Source organism: Sturnus vulgaris, chromosome 11 (genome assembly GCF_052056855.1).
Source record: "Sturnus vulgaris isolate bStuVul1 chromosome 11, bStuVul1.hap1, whole genome shotgun sequence".
NCBI lineage: Eukaryota > Metazoa > Chordata > Aves > Passeriformes > Sturnidae > Sturnus > Sturnus vulgaris.
The window spans coordinates 21956362-21982723 of record NC_142253.1 but is presented as its reverse complement, the minus strand read 5'-3'; the positions used below and the strand labels follow the sequence as shown (position 1 = coordinate 21982723).

Sequence of the window (26362 nt, the reverse complement as noted above, 5' to 3'; positions counted from 1 at the left end):
AAGGAAAAAAAACTTCAGTTAAAAGTGTCTGAAATCTGAAATAGAGGAAAAATTCTTTCAACTTCTGCAGCTAGCTGAGGCAAGTTCCTTGGTATTTCTTGACTGGGAAGTTTCTTCCCTTTGGCTATACAGCAACCCATGGCTACAGGAGAGGAGAAAGCTGATAACCAGGATTAGGTGAACTGGTCTAGATAAAGAACTGACTTGAACCTCTGCCCAAGGTTTGAACTCAAGGCTTGCTCTTAAAATTGGGTCTTAGGAGGCAGTTATCCTCCTTTCCTTTTTTCCTTGCTTCCCCTTGTCCAAAATCTCTAATCTCTTCTTTTCCATTCTGGGTGACATCAGATATTTTAGGATCTTGTATTGCAGAGAACCTTTTTCCTCTATTTGACAGTCCTGTACACCTTGTAGCTCCTTTCCCATGTGACGATTTCCCAGATTTAGGAAGACAGGGAGTGTGGAAGTTGGCCTTGTGTCACACCCTCTCACTGCCCCTGTGCACCTGAGGCAGCAGCAACAGCTCCTGTGCTGGGCTGGGGCACTCCCAGAGCTCTGAATCCTGAAACCCCTGAAGGAGCCCTGCTATTCAAAGATCATTTAAATCACAGGGTCATGATGATATGCTGCATATAAAAATGTGAAGTAACCTGATATTTAAGGGGGCTTCTGCATCCACAGCATCCTCTGAGCTGTATGGAGGGGACATAGCCATAGGATGCATGGAGCTGCGGCACATTTGAAAGCTTTCCTGGAAGCATTTCATCCCACGGTCAGTCCAGACACTGCTGCTGGCCGCCAAAATCACAGGCTGAATGCAGTTGCAGAATATTCTCTTCTAAAGCTGCACTCTGTGTATTCTGAGAGGAGAAAAACTCTTTTTAGTACTTGAACATACGCTTAGAAAGATCTATAAAGCTGCCAGTCAGCATCACATGTCTCTTTGCAGACAGTCTCTTTTCTGCAGCCAGGGAGATGGCATCAATAAAAAGAAAAAACAGAAACCCTTCAGTTCTGTAGTCATTCCTGTTCCCTTATTCTTTGAATATTTAGCTAATTTAGGAGAAAGGCAAGATCAAAATGAAGGGTAATCGATGTAAGCAAAGACAAGGCCTAAATTTTATCTACATTTTCTTATTTCTCTTCCAAAATATCAGAAGATGAAGAAATGAGATTTTAAAATGAGCATAGTTAATACAACCTCGAATGAACAATAAACAGCTGAAACGAGCTCCTCATCCCATTCTTTTAAAGTGCCTGATGTGTAATCCTGGTAACACTTAACATTAATTTGAATATGAAAAGGCTTCAGGCTAGAGGTGCTAATAAGAGCACCCCACACTTCAGCTTCAAACAGACATGGCAATTTGTATTTCAATGAGGGAAAAAAAATCAGTCTTGAGGAAAGAAATACCTCCACTCCTCCACTATCCATTTACAGTACTCACATGAACACGTGTCAGCATCACTAATGCAAACCCAGCGTCAGGGAGACAATTTAAATTGCCCTTCAAAAGGCAGAAAAAGGAACTTATCATTAGCATGACATCTCCACTGCTCTGAAATGCATGAAAGGCTGGTTGTGCTACATAAAGGTACAGGTAGGTATAAATGAGAAAATGCATTCTTTGCTTGGTGATAAGGAAAATGTAGAAACAGAAATGCCAGGGTGACAGACTGTCTTCTGCTCCTTCTCACTCTGCAGACCTCACCTCTTCACACTGAACCACGTTATAATAACGCTGGAATCCTTTACCTGTTGGGAATGTAGGACTCAGCTTTGCTGGTGCTTTAATAAGGGGAAAATAAAACCTCAACTCATCACCAGCACTGTCTTGTTCTCTCATTTCCTGGGAGCCTCATCAACATTTTCTGTTCTGTCAAAGAGAATTTTAATTGCTGCAGGATGTCGTGTTTTTTGGTGCCACCTTTTTTTGGAGCCAGGTCTGACTTCAGTTCCTGTACATAGAAGAATGTTCTGTAAGAAACCTGGAATAAGTCTTGAAAGCAAAATCCTCAAGAAAGTTTAGTTGTAACTGCCTTGATTTTTTAACGTGATTGAACAATTGCCTTAGTTTTTGTGGAAGTCAGAAAGAAATAATTTTTTAATGAACTGCTTCTCTCATTTCTTACTCAAATCTCGCTTCTAACATTCAAATCGAGTTTGAATGACAAAGAGTTACTTCTAAGAGCATATTAGCAAAGCTGTCCCAGAAAAATCAGGTGCCTGTGTATATATGAACATTTGTCCTATATATTAGAAAATCTCACTAGGAGATACTGGAAAACTGAAAGTCCAAAGCATAAATTGGAATGAAGAAATCAACATTAGTCGTATTCTCGTGATAGAACAGAATTGATCTGCATGAACTGTTTTAGATTTGATCACTGTAGATTCAGGGCACATTCTTGCAGCGGCTGCTCGTGTAAGTCACACATTCCAGGGTGTTCTTTGGGAAAGAGGAGAACATTTGCCGTATGGAAATTAGTGCAGGCTGTTATGGGAGCACCTTAAGCAATTCCATGGAAAACCTCAGGAGCTGGCAAGCCAAGTTTTAGGCTGCAAAGGGGAATGATAAAGATAAGTAGTTCTGAAAATATGTGGTGGAAATAAAAAGCTGCATGATAAACCCTGAACTCTTCTCTGTGAGCTAAAATAAGGAAGAATTGAAGCTTATAAATAAATCTAATATTAGGCTTTCTGATATAAATTTCCTAAAGTACACAAATTGCTAAAATCTTCCTTCTCTTCCTCATGCACACAAACTGATTTCATCAGCCCCACAAACCTGAGACATAAGGTTGCTGCTGCTTCTCTTCCTTTTTTTTTGGTGATTTTTTTCCCCTGTGACTTCTATGCTTTTGCCACTGTTCAAAAATATCTTCTAAAATCTGATGTAATAAAGACAGAATTACATCCCGAGGGCCTCGGGAAGATCAATAAGTAAGTTAATTTCCTGAGTGGCCATAGAGCTGCTGGTTTGTGAGAGAGCAAAAAGGACTAAAGGACGCAGAAATGAGAATCCTGGTTCCTGCAGGCTTGGATACCTGCGATGTTTGTGCTTTGCTCTCTCCTCCCTTTGCACTCACACACATCGACAGCTCTCAGAAATGGGGAGAAAGTGTCCCATTGCTGGGGCAGCATCCCTGGGGACCACGGCAGGGGTGGAGGGAGGGAGGGAGAGGGGCAGGGAGTGAGGAAGGGTCTGGGAGGGCTTTGCCTCATCCTGCCCTTGGTACAGCAGCCCTGGAGCCTCCCCTGCCCAGCCAGCAGCCACAGCCCTGCTGTTCCCTGCCTGCTGCTGCCCATGGATGCTGATCCTCACTCCTGGGAATAACAGGCCAGGAGCAAACAGAACTGATCACAGGAGCGGGGGAAAGGTCCCTGTGTGGCAGTCACTCCACTATCCTGTTCCAGACATGAACAGGTGCACACAGGGTTGGGAAGGGGGAGGATTGTCAAATCCTTCTGATGAAGAGAATCCTGAGCTTTCCCATCCCTGCAAAAGCAGCTCCTCTGCTCCCTCCTCAGCCAAGAGCCTGCTGATGCAACCCTGAGATGACAAACTGGAGCCAGATTAATGACAAACCCCGAGGTAGCACGGCTCAGATTGCTGTGGAAATTCACCCACTCAACGATTACTCCCCAGTTTATAGTCAAAGGTCTCATTTGAGCAGATTTTAATCACTTTTGAATGCACAAGTTTCTTCCACTGTTCTAATTTAACCCAGGAACACCCAGCCCTAACCAAAGTGGCAGATGCAGTAACAGTCCCCCCAGACTGGCACCCTGGGCACTGCAGGAAGAAAGGGGCTCTGCGGAAAGAGAAGTGTCAGAAAAGTTAGAAAAGGGAAGTTACTCAGTCTCGTGGCTGCTGGAAATGAAGGAGGTTCATTTTTTCCTGCCCTGCAGTCCCTCAGCCTGGATACCTGGGTAAAGACTGAGCTTCTCATGGTTTGCACAGTACAGAACCAGTGAGACAGATGCTGCAATGGAGAAGTGAAAGAGTCGTGTCTCTTGATAGTTACTGCACATCCAGTCTCATCAAAATCCAGTTCTAATTTGAGGGCTGTCTGGAGCAGCCATTTAATCAGATTTGTCTGTGGGAGAGCTCTAGAAATTGCCACCTGTGAACATTTCCAGGAGAGAACGAATGGGTGCTGAAAAACCATCATGTTAAATTTGAGATAAAACATACAGTTTCTGCACTGAGGCCTGAGTTTTCAATTATCCAGGTTCAAATGTAGCTTATCAAAAGTTCTGGGAGCAATCAAATCCACTTTAATGGGTCTTTAGTAAAAAGGGTAATGCATATAAGCTTTCTTATGCAGCCTAAAAAAAAAATTTACATTAAAACATGTAACAGATACACAACTATGCTTAAATATTTTTATTTGTCTAACATAAGGAATAAAACAAGTTACAGCAAAGCATGAAATCTGATGAGGATTCTACCTTAAGGAAAAAAAAATTGTCTTTTATAATAGCAAATAGTTGGAACCAGCACATTGCTTTCGCGACATTGTTCCCTTCAAGACAAGTCCAAACTGTTCAACATTATGAAAACTCTGCCTATTGCTTTGTACCAGAAAATTTATTGCCCCCAAATCATTTACAACAGACAGCATGCATTCCAAAACTGATTTGTTACTTTAGGCCACAACAACTCACTTTCAAAGCTTAAAGAATCCATTATACTGTGCAAAGGAAAGACCATGAACAGGACAGATATTAGAGACAGCTTCGGATGGAATTCCATTAAAAACTTTGGGTGGAGGAAGCCTGCAAGCACGGCCACACAATTCACTGGAAGCATTCTGGGCACCGTGGGCTGGGGAAAAGATTGACTAGGATTTTTATTCCATGAAGTGTGTGAGCATTTGTCATAATTTCAGCAACCTGCTTGGTTGGCTGGGAGAAGGAAGCAAGACAGTTAGAGAAGTCCAATATGATTAACACAGGAACTCTGCTCTGTGGGAGATGTCATTACCTGCTGCCACAGAACGGGGCATTTGTTTCACTTTACTGCAGCACAAAACACAATGTGTGTGTTCAGCACTACTCTTCTCCTCTGATTTTGTTATGAGCCAAAACAGGCACTAGCGCCAGTTTGATTGATTTGATTAAAATGCCTCAGACATTTTCCAGCTATGGAGGCCACTGAAATTTAACAACTGCTTGTCTTGGGGCTTTCCTGAGAGCAGAGGGAGCGTTACACCTCAGGAGGCAAATGCAGCTCTAGGAGAGCAGGCAGTTCAGAGGCCAGGGTTCAGTCCCACAGAGCTTGACCCCATCAAGAGAACTCCGTGTGGAGGGGCCCCAGGAGGTGGGAGCAGCCCCCAGTGCCAGGGCACAGGTGAAGGCATGGAGCTGATGGCATGGAGGTGACAGAGGGCCTCGGGTGCCTGACTCTGCTATGGCACCCAGCTGAACATCTGCACCTAAAGATCAAAGAGCTCAGCAAGCAAAGCAAGGCTTAGAAAGTTACCTACACACTTGATTTACAACCTCTTTAATCACAAGGGACAATTCTCAGGAATTTTAAAAAAAATCACTGCAAATTCACATCATTTAGAGTATTTTTCTGCGAAGTTATCACAAAATGTGAAAAGTGACATAGAAACAGCCCCTAGAAGTGATACATGTTTGGTTTGCATTTGAAAGTCTGTATTTCTTTGAAGTGCATACCCAAACAGCTCAGCCAGGGCTTTAAATTGTAATTCTACATGAGCAAAATACAGGAAACGGCTTTGAAAATAAAACAAAACCCTACAGCACAAGTGCGAGGGACTGGCTGTGGGTGTTCAGCTGCCCCTGGGGCTTGCCCAGAGCAGGAGGAACTGAGTTCTTTGCAGGTAAAATGTTGTTCTGAGTTCTTTGCAGGCGAGAGTGTTCTGAGTTTAACATGTGGTGTTTGCAACTTGATTTTTAATTCAAAACCATGGGACAAAGGAGCCCCAGCATTCCTGAGCCCAGCTTGGTGCTCTCAAAAGCTTCTCTTAACCTGCTCAAGGACTGGGCAGGCAACAAACTGGGTCCCATTATCCACTATCTCTCCCTGGAGTCATGTTCTAGTGCTCTATTTCGTAGTCACTACTGCTGGAAATTGATTATTTTTATTTTTAAAGCTGTTAGACATCTGTTCTTCCTTTAATGTAAACAACTCTTTCTTTCTCTTTCTCCCCTTTTTTAATCACCTAACACACCTATTTTGCTCTTCAGTTCTCTCTTGTAAATATTGACTATAAAAGATCCAAACTGGCCAAAACCACTCCAATCTATTCTGAGCACACTGCTGCAGAAGCACAGAGTAAAAAACCAGCATCATTATCTACCATTTAAATGATTTCCAAAGCTACCATTTAAGACATAGGTTTTCTGTGATGTCTGTCCAAGAAAACTCACCAGTGACCTTAATGAGATTTCTTTAGGCACACACACACCACAGCAGTGACTGATTAGGGGATTTTAAAACAGAGAGAACCAAGGCTGCTGCAGGTGAGCATGTCCAGTCAGCAACAGCCAGAGGGGCTCCTCAGCAAGCCTGCATTCACCTGCTCTTTCTGTCCTCCAGTGATGCTACGCCTGAATGAAGATAACACATCCTCAAAGTGCACCTCTGGTTTGCCCACAATAACACATGGACAGGCTGGGAGAGCTGGGGGTGCTCCCCTGGAGAGGAGAAGGCTCCAGGGAGAGCTCAGAGCCCCTGTCAGAGCATAAAGGGGCTCCAGGAGAGCTGGAGAGGGACTGGGGACAAGGGATGGAAGGACAGGACACAGGGGATGGATTCCACTGCCAGAGGGCAGGGATAGATGGGATATTGGAAGGAATTCTCTGGGAGGGTAGACAAGCTGTGGCTGCCCCTGGATCCCTGGAAGCGTCCAAGGCCAGGCTGGACAGGACTTGGAGCAGCCTGGGACAATGGAAGGTGTCCCTGCCCATGGCAGGGGTGGCACTGGCATGAGCTTTAAGGTCCCTTCCAATCCAAACCATTCTGGGATTCTGGGATTTGTATTTTGGCGTCTGGCTCCACTGGCCATGTGTATGTTTTAAAATCTATTGCCAAACACAGACAAGTTCTGAACTGTAGATTGGCTTGGAAACCAGGCAAGCAGACCAAGTGCAGTCCCAAAACACAGGTTCCCTGAGTTCTGAAAATCCAAACACTGTGGCTCAAGTACAGGCAGCAGCACAAAGCACTACTAGAAAGCACCCAAAGGCAGGTGAGTCTACACCCCAGCTCTGGCTCTCCAGTCAGTCTCTGCCTCAAAACCTCCATGAGGTCAGTTGAGGAAAATGCAGCCCCGCTTCTAATAGAAACACAGATTCCAGTCCCTGCTTGCAATTTTTGGTGTCAAGTGTTCCACCTACTCGCTGGTGAACACAGAGTCCCAGGAGTGTGATCCCTGTTCTAAAAGCAGCCAGGCTCCAGGGCTTTTTGGCTTTTCTGGAAGCAGAAGTTTGCTGCAGGGAAGGTAGGACCAGCACCACACAGTGTGACAGCACGGGGATCACTCCACAGCCTTGTGGCACCAGAGCCCTGCTCAAGGCAGGTGTTGAAAATACAGGTTAAAAGGTGAACTTTTAAAGTCCTGAAGGGCTTTTTTTCCCACCCCGGTTTTTCTTCACATTTCTCGTCACTTAGTAGTGTAGCTGAATAGTGAAAAGAAGCAGGTTTGATTATTACTGTGTTGGAGAAGTTATTTAATCAGACAAATGAAAAACATTTGTAGTCATCACAGCCAGCTCTGGGTACCAGAAGCTCTTGACAGCTGGCTCTCCTGGCCCTCTGTGATAGTTTAGGGCCACATCCTCATTAAAAACAGATGCACCAAACAAAACTTTCAACTGCATGGACATGTGAGCACCCCAGTAGTAGAAGAGACCCATTTAGAGGATGCTGAAATATAATTACATCATTTATCCATTAGAAGGATGGTCTCTGCAGCTCCCAGAGAACCTGGCAGAGCATTAAAAGCCTGTCAAGCCTGACCACACAATAACTGAAGGGGAGGAAGAAAAAACCTACCAAACCACAGAAAAAGCCTGATAAAGGATTTCTGGAGTGCTTTTCCATTTTCCTTCAATCTAAAATAGAAAGGGTTTTCTAAAAGGGTACCTAAGGCACACCAGTGAGAAAGTACCCAGCACACCTCCACCATGACTTTGCTAACTTCCAAAACCCAAAGGGCTTCTCAGCAGAATCCTTTCATTTCCAAGGACATCCCTGTGTCCTATCCCCTCTGCATGGACATCCCTGTGTCCTTTTCCCTCTCCAAGGACATCCCTGTGTCCTATCCTATCCCCAAGGACATCCCTGTGTCCTATCCTCACCCCTAAGGACATCCCTGTGTCCTTTTCCCTCTCCAAGGACATCCCTGTGTCCTATCCTCACCCCCAAGGACATCCCTGTGTCCTTTTTCCTCTCCAAGGACATCCCTGTGTCCTGTCCTCACCCCCAAGGACATCCCTGTGTCCTTTTCCCTCTCCAAGGACATCCCTGTGTCCTATCCCCTCTCCAAGGACACCTTCCACTGGAACGTGGGAGACAAAGGTTCAAACTCCAAGAGTGCGAAATGTTTGCAGAACTGCTACTGAAAACTTCCAAATAAGCCCCATCTGAACATCCATCTTCATTTGAAATCTGCAGGTTTTTTCCAACTCCTGTTTAGAACGGTTTTTTAGGGGATAGAAAAAAAAAAGTAAAAGAAAAAGCAAAACTAAACAAGGCAAAACACCCAAAACTCAAAGAAAAACCTTGAAACCCCCATCCAAACACAGCTCTGTTCATCCAATGCATCTCCCAGCCTAGGAAATTAATTTTCTACCTCTGTAAGGGAATAAAATACAAAGTCAGTGTATTCCAACTTTCTTACTCCAGGTTAACAAGAATACTAATGCAGATAGTGCTGCATGTTCCTGATTCCCAGTCTCCACAGGAACAAAACCCCACAAACCCACATATCATCTCACAGAGACCAGCAATCTTCAGAGAATCAATGCTGGAAATTAAAACAACAAATGTTCATCCAAGATGCCTCCTTTATCTTACAAATGTTTTTATTAGAACTGAAGTGAATTGGTATTACAGGAAGATGATGGAGAAAGTAAAAATAACAAGTAAGATGACAGAAATATGGTCAGCTCAGGCTTTTGGACCCAGGCACAGTGACACAGAACCATTTCCACCACATGGCAGATACAGGGTGAGCACTGACTGTGCCTTTCTGGCTCCCCCTTCTGCTCACTGTCAAATGGATATTGATCTTTTAGATGAAACAGAAAAACTCTTCTTTAACTGTGTGCTTTTCACAGCTTAAAACATTGCCCAAAACGTCCTGGTGGCCTGATCCCATCGTGTTCCAGATCTGCAGGTCTGCTTCACCTCAGAGATTCACTCAGCTCTCATGCAAACAGCCAAAAGGTGAGAAAGATGAACATTTTAACTGGGCAATTGTGCAAGAGTGGGTGTAGGGACCAAACAAGAAAACCCAGCAGGTAAAGGTTCCATAGTCACACTCATCACACATCGCATCAGGGAGAATCATTTTGCACACCTTGATAATGCCAAAGCATTCCTCTCTTACCCCTTTATAGCAGTATTTTAATCTCCTTGCACTGCAAACATGTAAACTTGCCTTCATATGCCAGGTGCAGAGCGAGCCAGCCAGGCAGAATTGCCAGCCACAGCCTCAGCCAAGTCCTGAGCCTGAGCCCTGCAGGAATCTCAGTATGTGTCTGGACCCTGCTCTAGCAAAACCTTCATCAGAAACGCCAAAGCCAGCTCTTCTTTAGAACTTAATCCACTTCCCTCCACTCCCTCCCATCATCACTTTCGAAAATCCAGAGGTGAGATTTGCTTGTGCTACCAACACACCAAGAACAATTTGATGTAATTCAATAAAGCTCTCCTGTTTTATTGCAAACCAGTGTCTCCATGCAGGCACTATTGCTTTATAGATTGTGCTGCTTTTGATGTCCTCTTTGATCAGATGTGTTCCTGAACATCAATGGAGCTATTTCAGAGCAGCACCTGCCTGGGTGACAAGCAGAACCAGCACATTCACATGGGTTTAATTTCAGCATTGACTGAGAATATTTGTTCCCGATTGGAACAACTGCAAATGAGCAAATTTTATTTTTGTCTAAAAATAGACAAAGTGCAGCATTAGCAGCACATCCTTCCCACCTAGTGCATTTTTAGTGTTAAAAATGTATGAAGTACAAAACTCACCCAGCACAGTGTAGGACAAAGCAAGAGCCAGTCCCTGTGGCAGAGCTGATGTCCAGCACCTCCCACAAGCAATACCTGTGGACATTGTTCATGGGCTCCATTTCCCTGGCATAGGAACACAAGTCAGAGAAATTGCACTGAGCATAGAGAGGATAAATTCCTACACAGAGCATAGGATTGGTAGAACAAGGAAGAAAAGCAGATTTTGTTGCCACACTGCAGTGTTAGTCTTGTGATCTCCTAAAGGAGTGACACAGGCAGTGTCACCCTGCAGTGACAGCCTTGGCCTGACCTGTTCTCTGTATGACAGCTGCATAGAGGGCAAGGCTGGGAAAAATAACAAACCCAGCAAGCCCACAATGTGCTCTTCAGTTAGAAACTCACAAAATGGTTTAGAGGTGAATATGGAGTGCTGGCTTGACAGTTGGACTTGATGATCTTAAAGGTCTTTTCCAACCTTAACAATTCTGTGATTCTGTGATTTTAAAACCTCACACAAAGCCAGTGAGCAGTTTGCTTAGCAACTGACTCCATCTGCTGCTCTTTTTCCTGGGTGCCTGAGAGTTTTAACTGGTGACAGATTGTCACCTGCTGACAAAGGAGAGCAGGGATGCTCAGAACCCTGTCATGCCACTTTGCTTCACAGCTACCCAAATCCCTTGTGAAGAGCTCGACTTCAAGCCAAACAAAGCCACAGCTCTGTTCATATCTGCAGTGGAAGATCTGTAGGGCAAGATGCCAAAGCTCCAAAGCTGGTAGGCAACAGAACCCTGAGATATTTGGTTGAAGCCTGCAGAAGAGGCACGGAAGAAAATTTGCTGTAACTTTTCACCATTTCTCCACAAAAAAGGGGGCAGATATAAGGGAGCAGTTTCTAAAGCCTTCTCCAAAACAAGGTGCAGGGGAAGGCAGATGATTTCATGATTTTTGTCTGGGTGGGTGATGACACCCATTTAGTTTAATCCCCTAACCCAGGAAGAACAAACAGCTATTTTCACCATAACAGTTTGCTTTTCCAGTCTCTCCATTCTTCAAGCCTCTCTTGCTCCTGTTCTATCTGCAGATGCACCTGGCTGTTACCCACAGACAACACAGTGCACAGTGCCCTGAAAGCCCCTCAGACAGATTTGTTCTAACATCCTTTGGAGAAGGACAGAATGAAAGAGCTCTATAATTTCTAGACAAGGAGAAATTAATTTGTTTGCAGAATGACTCCATGGACGTGCAATAAGCTGAGGCAAGACCAGGAAATCCTGAAGCAGGATTTCAACTTGGGGCAGAACCTCTACTGGAGAACTGCCAGATAAAGACTTTCTGGAAAGGGGAAAGGGATGGGGAAAATATTAATTAAAAAGCATAAGTCAAATCCAGGAAACCATAATTTATGGCTCAATAAAAAAAAAATTAAAAGGCCTAATTTGCCATAGTTTTAAAATGGAGTGATGATACAGAAAAGGCTGAGACCTGCAAGTGGTTAACTAAGGTATCAGGAGGTCCAGACAAACACTCCAAAATTATCTCCTCTGAAGGCAGCAAAATAGCCATAAATCTGTGTTTACAAACACATTTCCTGAGCGTGTTCATTAAAAATACAGCTTTTAGAGCAATAAACTTCCCAGAGAGAAGTGTCCTGGCTGGGGACGTGTTGGTGTAGCTCTGCCTGTGCACAGGTAGCTTTGGAGTGAGGGCTGGAAACGACACAGGAGAGCAGGCAGTGCAGCTGGCACACGGCTCCCTCTGTACAGGGAGGTGATAAATCATCCAGAGCTTCAGGGATCAGGGACGCCTGCCAAACCCTCAAAAATATTTGAAACTTGATAAGAAAGAAACAAACAAAGAAAACGTCAATACTATGTAAGTGCTAGTTCTCTAACTTGGGCAACATTAATAAAAAAATTATTGGAGTATTTCACACAATTCACTTCATTACTCTGCACAACCTGAAAAAAACACTGAATAAGACTGATATTAAATTCCAAGTTTGTGCATCCAGTTATTTTATTGAAGGCAGATGGTTTATATGTAGAAGCAGCCCTTGATGATTTTCCTGCTGCTATGACAAGGGAAAGGGGATGCTTATTAGCTACCTCTGGCATAAATTTTAATCCTGCTGAGATCTTTTTCAAAACTGAAATAAACAAGGGCTCCTAAACTGGTTAAAGGAGCAAAACTTCTTTTGCTGGAAAAACTGTGAATTCTTTTTCTACCATAGCTGAGGAGTTACACTGAAGGGTATCTGAGCAAACCAATTTACTGTGGGTCAGATTCACGTTGTTTTGGGTTAGCAGGGCCACTCCTGGCTCTCCACCTGCGGAGCTGCTGCTGGAGCTTCTACAATGCAGAGGGAACTCCCAGTTTGGCACTGTTAACACCTGCCCTTTAGGCATGTAGGCACATCCTGCTCAGCCATGTGCTTGGCTGATCCCAAAACACGTCAGGAGCACTGCAGTGCCCCTTAGCCCCAGAGCTTCACTCTCTGGAGGGGCAAACCACAGGCATTCAGTCCCTCAGAGTCCCTGGAAGGAGGTGTGAAATGCCAAGTGCTTCCTTTAGTTTGATGTTGTCTCTCCAGCTGTAGCAAGAGGAAGAAGTTACTTAGACAAAAGCTGAAGGCCAGGCACTCCCTACAGATCATGCCCTGTACATCCCTGAGATCCCAGTGTGGGATTGAGGCTGCCAAGGAGCCAGCCCTGGCTCTGCACACAGCACCGTGTCCACCACTGTTCTGGGCAGCCAGCTCCAGGGAGTCCCAGACTGTTCCACAAGGCTGCTGCCTGCTGTGCACAGAAATATTTCCCGTTTTTTCTGTTGTTTTAAGTCGGTCTTACAGCATTTCTTTCAGGTGTTTGCTAGTACTAATGTTGTAAGATTTGGTGCACAGTTCCACACTTGATTCATCCACCACAGTTCAGGCTGTCCTTCTGGGATGGCAAATCCCTCCTGAAAGAACTCCCAGAAGAGCAGAAGAACTCACAGAAGGGCAGCAGAACCCAAAGAAGAGCCGAAGAACCCACAGAAGGGCAGCAGAACTCACAGAAGAGCAGCAGAACTCACAAAAGAGCAGCAGAACCCAAAGAAGAGCAGCAGAACATGAAGGGGCTGGAGCTCCCATGATCCCTGCCCCAGCCACACACAGTATCACTGCTGCAGGATGTCCCAGCACAGGAAACACATTTCAGTTTTCCTGTGTGTGATATTGTGCAGTGGAAGCTCTGATCACAATCTACTGATACCTGGCCAAGGGATCAGCTCCCAAAAAAGAGTGCTGTTGAGGAGGATTTACTGAACACAATGATCTTTGGTTCCAACAGAAGTATTCAACATGTGGTTTTATACATTCTGGTATTAACCAAATAGAAGCTGAAGTGTAGCACTGGCACAGCAGCCTTGGGCCCAGCCTGAGCTCTGCCCTGCAGAACAAGGAGTTAATCTTTTGTGTGTGAAGGACACGTGCCTTCCATCACAGCCAACTGCTGGAGCCAAGCACCAGGATCTTCCCAGAGCCCTACAATGCATGACTGTGTCTCTCAACCATTCAGCCTGGCACTGGCCAGCGTGCCAAGCAGTGTGACAGAGGGACTTGTCACCTGCCAAGTGCCCTGACCCCCTTGTATGTGGGGAAACTGCTGCATCTTGTCAAGGTAATGATTTCCTCTGTCTCATAAAAGCAAAGAGAAAGCAGAAACGAAACACAGCGTTCAAAAAGTGGAAATCAGAACTGTAGCAGAGCAATTTTCTTTTGAAAACATGACAATTGCTTAAGGCACAGGAACAAAGTGGCAAATCCTATTCCCCAGAGTAGTGGGATCAGTAGCAAAGTCATGCTGCACCATGAAACAGCTGCCTGGCAAGTGGAGGCAGCTCCTGTTCCATCAGCAGCGAGCCCTGCTCAGGTCCTGTCAGCTCTGCTTCCCCCAGCAGCTGGAGCTGAGGAACACAAACCCCCTGCTCTGGTCTGCTGCTCTGGGCAGCACCAGGCACGGCTCTGGTGTGAAACCTCTTCCTTCACAGCTCTCTCCGTTTCCACTCCCAAAGCAGCTCCAGGGACCCAAGCCCTGGCTCACGGTGAATATCTCTGCTCCCCAGAGATTGGGGTTTTTCTGCTCTCCCCACAGCCACTCCTGCCCTCTCAGGCCAGCTCGGTGACCGAGCCCAGGCCTGAGCTCCACTCTGGCCACACACGGGTCAGTGGCCACACATCTTTATTCCATTTAATCCAATAAAAAACCGAATTCCCCAGATCTCCTTTAACATCCTCCTCCTTACAAGAGCACACTTCAGCAGCCAAGACACTGGAGCACAGGTCTGTTTAGCCTCAGGAAAGTGCACACAATACCTGCTTGCCTCCCAACTTGCTGCAGCTTGTGCTGTTTTCCTCTGTGGTCATGAAATAAAATTAAAGATCAATTTAACCGCCTGGAAGAAACAAACCTATAAATAAGTAGTCATAAAACCTAGAAGACAAGACAGGAAGAAACAAAATCTAACGAACAAGAAGAGAGGCTGAAAATTCAATTCCAGAACTCACTAAAGAAAATGCAGAATAGAACAGTTCTGGGAAAGAAAGGAATTCACAGTTTTTCCTGGAAGCACTTGCCAGTCATACATATGCTCTGAACAAGGCAGATTAATGTATTTTATGATTTTTGCACTTTGGTGCAAACTAGGAGTTGTTGCCCTGAAGATTTTATAGTCTGAGGGTGTGATCACACTGCTGCTGTAGGTGTGACAATTTCGAAACAAACAGGATTTCATTAGCAAACATCTACATAAATAACCATTCTCCAGGAACTCCTGAAGGAGGATACCATGGCTCAAGACATTATAGCACAGCCCCATAAATTATAACACAATCTCCATATTTGCAAAGATGTGCAACTCCAGGAAGATTTTCCAGTTCAACCTTTTCTAGTTCAGAGTGTGAAACCATCACAGAAAAAGTACAGAGGAACAAAACTGGAACTCAGTTATGTGGGGGAAGAAGTGCTGAATGGGGTATGCTCAATTTCTGCATTGCATATTACAGAAATATAATAATATAATTATATATAATTATATTATTAATTATAAGAAATATAATACAGTAATATTACATTTTACTTTGCCAAGTTAAAAGTTTCATTATATCAGTGGCAAGGATCCTACTCTGGAACCAGGATTCATTCTCATCAATGTGGCATAAGAATCTTGCCCAAAATCCAGATTATTAATAAACACTGATAAGTCAGGAAGGTCCCTCTTTGCTGCTGTAAGGGAAACAGAGAGTGGAACCCAAAGGCACCCATATGCACATCCTTCTTAAGGATGGTAATTACAGTCTTAGGACAGATTAAGCAATATATTCAAGGGGTGAGGAAGAGGGAAATCATAACATTACTCAATTCTTTCCCAGAGCAATTTATTTTCTCTAGTTCTCAATGTTTATTTTAGAGATTTAATATCAGATATTTCAAACTGCACTTCTGATGCTTCTGGTGCTTCGTGGATAACTTATTAACCTGTTAGAGAGAGAATGTTTTAACCTCAAATACAGCCCTGGATTGTGGGATTCCTTGGTTGGCTCCGTGCCTGTATTCCAAGTCAAGCTGAACTTGCAGGCGCAGACCTTGAGGTGTCTGCTCCGTTTGGGTGGGGATTTCTCTCCAGAGTACATATCCCAAGGGGTAAACATTTGTTGCTGCTTTTACTGCTTGCTGAGTGAGTTTTCTTCACTGCTGATTTGCAACATGACAAAAAACAAAGAGTAACTCAGAATAAGAAGTACCAAGACAAAAACAACTCTGTCTCTTTCCTTAGGGTAATAAAATGTCTTGACTGTTCACCAAACACTGAGGCTGTAAAGCACTAGGATTTTACGCGTTAGGTGCTTTGCTGATTCAAAAGAGTCTTTTAATATCACTTCCAAGTGACACTGGAAACTCTCCTGCCTGATATGCTGATGTTGATCTTTTTTCTCAGCAAGAAAAGATTTTCACAAATAGATCAGAATTTCCACTTAAGTGTTTCTCTGAAGTCTTTATTGAGAAGAGAAGAGAAGAGAAGAGAAGAGAAGAGAAGAGAAGAGAAGAGAAGAGAAGAGAAGAGAAGAGAAGAGAAGAGAAGAGAAGAGAAGAGACGAGGTTTCCTTCATCTGAAAGAGAATCCACAGGCCTGGGTAGGTGGCACTGTGTGGTAGCAACAGGAAGAGACAGTTTAATAGGGTTCTTTCAGCACTGTTTCACCTAGAAAAAAACCCCATACAATATGGGTTTCTTCCTCAAAGTTTGTCAAATAGTGAGTTTGCCATTTGGCATCCCGGTATGAGATCCTTCCACCTAATAAGAACCAGGAAATCAACCCAAAGATTTTAAGTGTAATAAGAAATAACTGTTTCTGTGGGCCTCCTGTCCCATGTCTTACCAGACTTGGGCTGTTGGTCACAATCAGTCAGGTTTGAAGAACAGAGTCTGTTTTTCTTCACCAACGAAACAGATTTATCTTCACACAGAATATTTTGTGAGGCTTGATTTTTTGGGGTGGAGTTTGGGGATTCTTTACTTGTTTTGGGGGTCTTTGCTGTGTATTGCTGGGGCTTTTTTCCCCTTCACACTCCATTCCTCCACCAGCCCTGCTGTTCCTCCTGCTGCCTCTCCAAGGAGTTGTATCCCTGCCACTGGGCTGAGCAGCTCCTCAAACTCTAATCCTTCTACCTGGGCACAATGCAGTTTTACAAAGGCATGTGAGACAGAAATTAATCTACTTAGGACAGAAGAGTCTTAAGTAATGACCTTCTTTTGGAATATTTATTCAGCTATCTATCTGTACTTATGAAAGCTGAGGTGAGACTGAGGAGGGGCAGGGGAACTTCAAAGCCCCAAGCCACAGGTCTCTCTTGGAGATTTTAGCAAAAACCACCCGAGGAAATATGTCAAGTGGTGGGTGTTATGCAGTGATTTTTCATTAATTTTAATTACTGTCATTCTATAGGATAGTGAGCATCCTCAGACCTTCACCTCCAAATTGCACTGGGATTGATGCCAAATTTCTTCTCCCTCTTTGGTTCCCTCCAGCAGTATTTAGTAATGGAGTCGCTTAAACATGTTTAAATAAGAAGGGTAAATGCCAAACACTTCTGAATGAGAAGGAACGTGTATCTTAAATGGCACATGAAGCCTTTATTCATAATTCTATAAACTGAAAACCTGGGCTATTTGGGATCAAATAGAAGGCTTGATCAGGCTTGAGAAGAGAGTAGATGGAACATCCCCATTTAAGGAAGAGCAAAACAAAATACAAAGTGACTCTTAACTTTCCGTAAGCATTAAGAGTGCACACTGGGGGAGGGGGAGGAAGAAATAAAAACCCAGAATCAATTCCCTTGATGGGAGCTTATTGGCTTACTAAAAAAACCACAAAAACCTCACCAAAACAAAACACAACCCCGCCCCCCAAAAAACCCTCTCCAAAACCATAACCCAAAACCAAAACAACAACAACAACAAAACAACAAAACAAAATAATGTTTCTCGGCACTTTGCAATACAGGTTACATCACCACCATCATCATCATTTCATCCTGGCTCCCTTGAGCCACACTGACTCCAGATCCCTCACACCCCCCAGCAGCCATAGGAGAGCTGCTTTTCAAACCCGGGCATTGCTGTTGCAGAGCCCATTGTCAGACGAGTTGTTGTGCCAGGCAGAAGCAAAGAGCTTCCCCCCTGCCCTGCCCTGCCTGGAGCTGGCTACACACCAGCCATGGCCAGCCCAGCACAGCCACTGCAGCACAGCTTGAGCCCAGCTTGGCTGGCCACCTCCTACAGGGCAAGGGCACAAAAGAGGGACAGGGAAACCAGCAAATTACAAATTTCGTTTTTGGAATGATCATTAACGGCTTGAGAGCAAGATCTCGCTGGTTTGTGATGTAATTATTCCATTAAAACCTGAATCCTAACTGGAAGCTTAGAGGCAGCAGCAGTAACACTCCAAATTTTCTATTCTTGGGTAGCAGATGGTGGGGCAGAGATGGCAAATCCACATTAATCAGAAGTATCTCATGAAAGCTGTGCTGTATCTGCCAAACCACTCTTTCTTTTCCACAAAGCCCTGTTTGCAAGGATTCACTTGAGTGAGACTTTCATACAGGTGTGCTGCATCCAGCACTGCAAATGAAAGGACTCCTCACCCAGAAGCAGCTGTCAGACTGTGCTGCCCATGGCAGTTCCCCTCCAGAGACATTCCCCACTCCTCCAGGAGTAATCCAGTGAACAAACAGCCACTCATCTTCCTTAGCTTCCCACAGCTAACCAAGAAGTAACTCACCATTTCCCCCAGTTTATATCCTCCTACAAGCTCAGGTTTTTCATGTAAACAGTGCCAGCAGAAAGGGGAATACCTTCCACCCTCTCCAAAAACTAGTGCCAGCTTGGGATGGTGAGCAAATACAGTCACCACTTCTTTCCAAATGCACCCACATAATCCTCTCAAAGCCATTTCAGTCGAAAGTCCTCCACTCCCTTTGTAGGAAGGCTCCTTGTCACGCCTGCCTGCCCCAGGCTTGCCTTGCCCCACCTTCCCCAGCTCTCCTATTCTATTTAGGTAAAAGCCAGCTGTGTGCCAGGCCCTGGGCTTGCACAACACTTTTTACTCTGTGTTTCCTACAAAAAGCCTCCTGAAGAGCTCCCTCTCCATCTGAATAGGAGAGTTTGCTTGGGGTTTTTTTGGGGTGGGTCTCTGGGTGTGTGTGTTTGGGGTTGCTGTGTGTTTGGGGTCTGTGTGTGTCCCATTCCTCCAGCTGCAGATTTCTCTCTACATCATCCTCAGCCCAAGGAAATCTACCACTGTGCAGTTTACAGTGTCCTTGTGGTGCAATTTTCCTGCAACTATCAGTGAAATTTCGGGAGCAAATATGTGCTGGAGGTTCTTTAGAGACCTAAATTTAAGAGAGAAAAAACCAAGGCTGAGTTGCAAATAAACTACAGAATTACCCTTCAGTGTTCACAGTGAAAATGTTAGAAGGGATTTTCTCATTCTCTCTCCAGTTAGTTTTTCCCCTACAAAATATATCTAGTTGTCTTGAAGCTACATTCAGCTGTTTTAAATTCAGTTTAAACTCATTAAGTAGCACTGCACAGAACACTGAAGTGTTTTAGACACCAGAGAGAAGATAGAAAATAGTATGATCAAGAAGTGGAAATTCTTACAGGCACAGAGTGTCTGAGATGGGAGAGATAAAGCAGCAGAGCCTGCACTGGAAAGGAGGAGATCAGGAGTTGTTGAGGGGACACAAGAAGAAGACAAGTGGAAGGTGTCCCTGCCCGCGGCAGGGGTTTGGAATTAGGTGATTTTTAGGTTCCTTCTCACCCAAACCATTGTGGAATCTTATGAGAAGGCAGTCTTGTGTTCTATTTGGTCACACTTGATAAAGCAGAGATGAATTTTCTGTTGGAGGGGATATTTCACTATGCAAGTATTTCACATGAGTACATGGAGTCAGTGCAAGACTAACAATACACCTGTGGACCTGAAATGCCTCTTCATTCTCTACCTTTTCAGAAGGCAAAGCAGAAGCAGCAGAGGGAACATCATTGCCTTCCCCATCCTGGATTCTTGCACTGATGAGGAACACTGAGCCCTTTTTACAGCAGGACATGATGTTTACTTTCACATGACACATTTGAGCCCAACCTACAAGAAATATAACGAGGTCACTCCCTTACAGGAGTTCTCTGTGGCTGTTTGGCTCTGAGATTTGGACATGTGAAGAGCCACATCTTTCAGCATCAGCAGATTTACAGAAGACATGCTCTGCTTTGAAACACAGGGAAATTGATCCTGCAGGGCTGTTTACTTCATCAACACACCTTGGAGTGCTATCACGGCACCTGTGGCTTGCGTAATTGCTATTTTTCCCTCAACCAAACATCAGCAAAATTTGTAGTAGGCAAAAGTTATAATCACAGGGAGTGCTGCAGCCAATTTTCACAGCTCAGACATAAAAAAGAAAAAAGCTAATTAGCTAATCTATTCTGGAGCCTACCTACACTCTTTGTTTATTACCTGCCCCCCGAAGCAGCATTAGCTCTGGGAAGGGAGCTCATTTGAGCACGTGTGATAACCTGGTACATGCACACGCTTTCCTGAGTGACGCTACATCACTGGATACAGCTTTAAACAGAAATTCACCCAGGTTTAGTTGCCTGAGCTTTTAAAATGGTTTCTTTTACATGATTCATTAGCCTTATTTAATTTTATGTTCACACATACAATTAAGGAAGATAATCCTCTACTCCCTGAGGTCTACAACCAGGTCGTCTCCACCCCAGCAGAAGTAAGAGCTGACCCACAGCAGTCAATGCCTCCTTTGCATGGAGTGACACATTTTCCTTCCCAGGCAAGATCTGAGCTTCCCTTGCTCTCAGCCTGCCCATCACCTCCCACACTCCCCTGCAATCCCATGCCATAGTTTGTTCTGGATTGATCCCTACAGAATGAAATCTAGCAGAGCTCAACTAGGAATGCAAGGAAACTTCATCAAGAAGTTAATTTTTTGGGAAGGATGCAAACCTTGAAATTCTTCATTTAGCAGACTTCTTCCCTCTCGTTTTTTGACTCACATTAACACAACTTCCTTGACCTCACTTTGTCCAGCTGCTCTTTTTAAAATAAACTGTGGTCAACTACAACATGTAGCAGTGTTGTGGCTTCAAAAAACGCCCCAATCTTCATCTGACGAGATAATGCTGCATCTTCTGCACAAGACATAAGATTTAGAAGAAAAAACCATATCAGAACATTAATTCAGACCAAGAATTCAAGCCTATTTTATGAAGAGTTTAGTAAATCTTTCCTTTCACCACTTCCTTCTATTCCTCATAGAACTATTCTCAAAAACACCAAACCAAAACCACAACAAACCCCCCAAATCTTGAAGATTAAGAACCTAAAAGGCTGCTCCCATCACCACAGTCCTGGCTGAATGCTCTGACCCAGCTCATCAGCCTCAGAATTTGGGCTCAGCATCTGACTTTGGGTGCACCCTCAGTGGCACTTTGAGGAGGCACTGCCCAACTCCCAAAATAACGAGCCCTGGCTGAGATCTGTACATTAAATAATGGTGGAGAGGATGCAGCACTTGCCAAAATGCACATATGAGTGAATAAGGATGCTTAAGGGGATGCAGCAGTAAGGAGATACCTCTCATGTGACTGATCAGAGTGAAAACAGTTCCAGTTTATTACACTGCCTGCAGATATAACATTGAATGGTAATTGTTTGAACTAGATTCAGCAATACCTACCACAATCCACTAATGAAAGAAACCTGTGTTGTCTTGCACTGTTGGATTAGGATTGTTGAGTACATTGTATTTTTAGAACAGCAATAAGGATCTTTTACATTGCTCATGAAACACACGGCACAGGTTTAACCAGGCAGAACAACTTGTCTGGCTGGAGCAGAGCTGCAGCAGAGGAAAAGCTGGACTGATTTCCACAGGGCACAGGAGAGAAGGCTGCAGCCTTAACAATGCTAAAATTCTACTTTATTTTGTACCCTGATCAGGATTCTTTGGTGTGTTCAAAGTGAAAATGGTTCAGGTTTTAGGGTTTTGTGAGGGTTTTGCCTTTTTTTTTTTCCCTTCTCCCCCCACCTTTTTTTTTCTTAAAGCTTTTGCTTCACAAAGGAAAACAAGAACATAAAGCAATATAAAATACACGGTTTGGCTAAATTTCCCACATAAAGAAGCAGGGCTTGGAGCACAGCTGGTGCAGCTGGAATGTCACCACAATCTGGTGCACAACCCTTGCATGCAAATCAGTACAGAAACCAGTGACTGAAGTCCCAACTCTCCAGTATTTTTCACTGTGTGAATTTCAAGAAGCTTAGAAGAACACTTGCATTTTCTATATGCAGGAGCTGGATTTAATTTATTTAGGAAAACCTCATGGAAAACACTGTGAGTTGAAGAGTAATTTCTTAACTGACTGCTGTCCTGTGAGGCTCTCACCCGGAGTAACTGGGCTTTACATTTTTTCCCAATTCCACCGCAAGCTTCTGTCAGGTTTCTGGGGCTGAGCAGAACTGAGCTGTTTGCATCAGTGCTCAAGAGCAGGGTCCACTTCAGACCTCACCTACCAGCAGTTGCCAGGAGATCTCCAAAGGCAAACACCCTCCTGGCTGCAGTAGGAGCTGTGGAGAAGCTGCTGGGCAGATGAAGAAGGCTGGGAAGGAAACACATGGAGGAAGATATGGCTATGAGAAAGAGGCTCCCTTTCCCCCAGCACATTGGGATTTGCAATCATATCTCCCTTCTTGGTAGGAAGTGAAGAGCTACACACCCTGTTACAAACGTGGCTGTGGAACTCCCAGGGACATTGCACTGATGACATTTGTCAACAGCAACAGGAGCTTTCCTAAGGACAAGGGAAGCTGGAGTCCAGTCCAGGAGTGGCTGGAGATGAAAAAGAGCACTAGAGCATGGGAGAGGTGAGCTGTGGTGCCACTGCATTTCACTGCTGGGGTCAGGGAGGTAATTCCTGGCATTCTGATTCCCCTCTCTGCTAAGTCAGTTCTGTTATCAAGGAAGAAAAATATATACCAACCTCTTTTTTTCTTTTGTTTGTTCTGGCTCTTACACTCCCGTGCCAGTGCCTTTCCCGTGTCAAACATCTGCTCCTCCCTGCCCAGCAATGCTGTTTGTTGCCACCTTGTCACTGGCTGCTGGTGACACAAATATCACCACAAGGCAGACAGAGCGAGGGCAGCACTCAGACAGCCCTGCCTGGAGTGGGATCTCACCAGGGACCCCATCCTGGGAGCCTGCAGATTGCAGGAGTGCACAGTGCAGGGCAGCACCCTCGGTGTGGATGGAGCACAGGGAAGGGGCAGTGATGCCAACACCACAGCACGGGCTAGAGAACCCCAGTTCAAACCCCAAAACTGCCTCTCCCAGCCCAGCTCGGGGTATTTCTGGGAAGTGAGCAAGGAGAAGAGCACGGGGTGGCTCCAGCTGGCTCACACTCAGCATGGCTCTGTGGCTAATCCTGAACATGGCTTTGAGGGGTGTTTTGCAGCCTGTGAGCTGGGTATGGTGACATCTACCTCTGCTGCGAGCAGGGCTCGGGGCGTAGCTTCATAATCTGCACTGGAATTTTCACAAAAGGGCTGTTAGTACGTCAGCCACAATATTCCACTTATGTCTGGCTGCAAAGGGGGATATGGAAAAAATCAAAAAAGTGCTAATCAAGTGCTAATCTTGCTGCTAATTATTGTAACTGCTTACATTTGGAATTTCTGTATATGTCTCCCCTGTTTTCCTTCTCGAAATGGGAGTAAAATGTACAAAAGGGCAGGTATTTCCTCCTTTCTGGTCCTACTCCACCTATTTTTTGGGCCATATTACATGCCTGGGAGTTTCATAATGGGAATTGGAAATGGAATTAAAGAAAAGGAAATTGCTACAAATGAAGCAATTTCCTGGGTGTAAACAGGGCTTGGAATTTTGAAGAACAGATTTCACACGAAAATATATTTTGTTCTGTCAAACAAATGTGACGATTTCTTGTTAGATACTATTTAGCTGAGAACACTAACAAATAACCTCATTATGATTGCTGATGACATAAAAGACCAAGGACTGAGTGCTGAAGTCTTAATTTGGGCAAAATTCCAGAACTTCAGTGATACTTTTGTCTCAGTAATCACATCAGGATCTGCTCTTGGCAGGTTCAACCCTAACGGATAACAATACAGCCTGGACTAGCTTCTCCTCAGTTTATTAATTTGCTTTACAAACATTGAGACTGGAGGAGCTAAATCCCATGGACTTCCACAAGGAGTGAAACTTGGTGCAATTTTATGACACCATTTAGATATCTGGGTGTCTGCAGGAAGTACAGCCTGGCCTTGGACACTTCCAGGGATGGGGCAGCCACAGATTCTCTGGGCAACCTGTTAAATTATTTCAGAAATACCAGTTTGAGCTTCTACTCATTTAAACTTCTTAAATAATTTCCCTCTTCTTTCAGCACTGAGGGTTGGACATTGAGAGCTGGTCTCCGTATCAGTGAGTGGCTTTGAGCGCAAAAGATTCTGTTAATTTGCCAAAACGAAAAGAGATAGTTTGATGTCTCTGTTTGAACTGATATTTTCTGAACACCTTGTAGATAATCCTGCTGGGCAGCCTACAGACAGAAGATTGATAGTCAAATTTCAGCCTTCTGAGGAGCCCACTGAAGTTACCTGCCTTCCATGAAGAATGCATGTGGTGGTATTTATTTTCTGCACGTTCTACAACTGAGGAGAGTAAACATATTACATCTGCAAACACTGTCTCCTGCCAGTGTGCATAATTCTTTTTTTGGAAACTCTTTGAAGGCTTTGGATCAAATTTACAGGTATTAAATTCCATTTTAGCCCTCTCTCTTTCAAGTGTGGCCTGGTGATTGTGTACACCATAAAACATCAGTGTCAAAAACCATAAGAGAACACACCCACTGCAAAGCACAGAATGGATTTCACCACCACACACTGCTGTTCCACTGAGGCAGAACATGTGGTTAGCTGTCTATCACAGCAGCAAAAGTAAATCCTGCATGTACCAGAGGTAAGAAAATCATTCATCCAAGAATAATCAACTTTTGGAAATCATTCACTGCTGCTATAACTGAGCACAATGCACCAGCAATTAGTTGTGCATCATTGCTTTTAAATTATACAAAGTTAGCTGCAGTGGGGGTGGTGAATATTTGTGAAGATGGGTTTGTATGAAATAAGAGATCACCTGGAGGAGGAACATTACTGGAATTTACATTTCAGGTCATATCTGGGAATTTACATTTCAATTGTAGAATGTCTCCTCTTGGCTTCCACAACCAGTGATGTCATAGATCAAAGATACTGGGTATCTTAGAAAGCCCTGCTGAAGACACAATGAATAATTCAACATTTGCAGACCAGCTCCTGCTCCTATTTGTGCTAGAGTTAATAAGAAGTGATCCCATTGAACCCAAGGCAAAGTTTTATTCCAGTGTGAGGGATATGAGAATGAGAAAAATAGAGTGTACCCATGGCTTTGCTACCTTTCCAGAGGGTGTCAGACCCAGAGCCCACCCAGGTCAAAGGAAATTCCTCGCTGCCCTCCATGGACAGAGGCCCTTGGAGAGGGTAGACTGCAAACCTCGTACAGGAGCCAGACAGCTGAACCCCCAGCTCGAGGGTCTCCTGGAAATATTTGATGGCAGGCCGGAAGAATTCACTGCACGCACAAGAAAGACAGTGAAAACTGAACAGGCACCAATGTCTGCCTTTGGATGGAGTATGAAGGAGAGCACTGCTCTTTTTATGAACATTTTGCAATAGCAAGAGGGAAGAAGCCTGATAACGTTTTGTAATCACTTGTAAGTAGTCCCAGGAAGAGCAGAGAGAAACCCAAACAAAAGCATGCAGAAGTGGGTGTTAAACGTCCAGTGAGAGTCCCAGAGTAGCATCACCCCTGGCACTCTGCAGAGCAGCCCGGGGTGCACACACTGACCCTCGCTGCTGGGAGCCACCCTGTGCTCCTGCTGCTGCTGCTGCCTGCTGAGGTGCCTTACACCTCCTTACACTCTGTGCCGTGGCTACAAACTTGGGATGGAACTGCAACGAGAAGTAATTGATCTCTTCATAAAAATACAAAGTTTAATGCAAAACCAGCTTCTACTCAACAGCTGAGAAAGACAAAGCACATGGTTACTGTCCTAACCTTTGTTTCTCAAGGCTTTTTGTTAATACTGATATCTCTGTAACTTTCCTGTTACAAAGCCCTGTTCTTGTCTTCACTTCTGTCCTGTCTGATCCCAGAGACAATCTCCCCAGACTTGAAGCCTCAGGTGAGTGTTGACTTTTCATTTAAATCCTACCATCAAGCACCTTTCTCTAAGAATCTTTTACTGTAATTTCAGCTTCTCATCCTTTATCTTCGCTGTATATTTGTAAGAGTGATTTAATTTCTTTCATAGGAAATTTTCAGCAGCATCTATATCCCTTTATGTTGCTGTGCAGGAGCAATTTCATTGACACTGGAAGAGTGAGAAATACCTCTGGGTAAAGTGAATGCCTGGGTAAGTTAATAGAGAGCCCCAAGTTACAGCAGATCCCTCCGTGAAAGC

At 44.4% G+C, this 26362-nt stretch overlaps 1 long non-coding RNA gene across 1 annotated transcript in view; it reads left to right on the top strand.

Annotated features, from left to right (window-relative positions):
* Nucleotides 1-25011, top strand: part of LOC148222537 (uncharacterized) — a 54926-nt gene extending 29915 nt beyond the window's left edge. The window contains exons 4-5 of the long non-coding RNA XR_015806128.1: nt 9317-9425; nt 24380-25011. This is a non-coding gene — a long non-coding RNA (uncharacterized LOC148222537). The remainder of the gene's footprint in view (nt 1-9316; nt 9426-24379) is intronic.
* Nucleotides 25012-26362: the final 1351 nt, after the last annotated feature.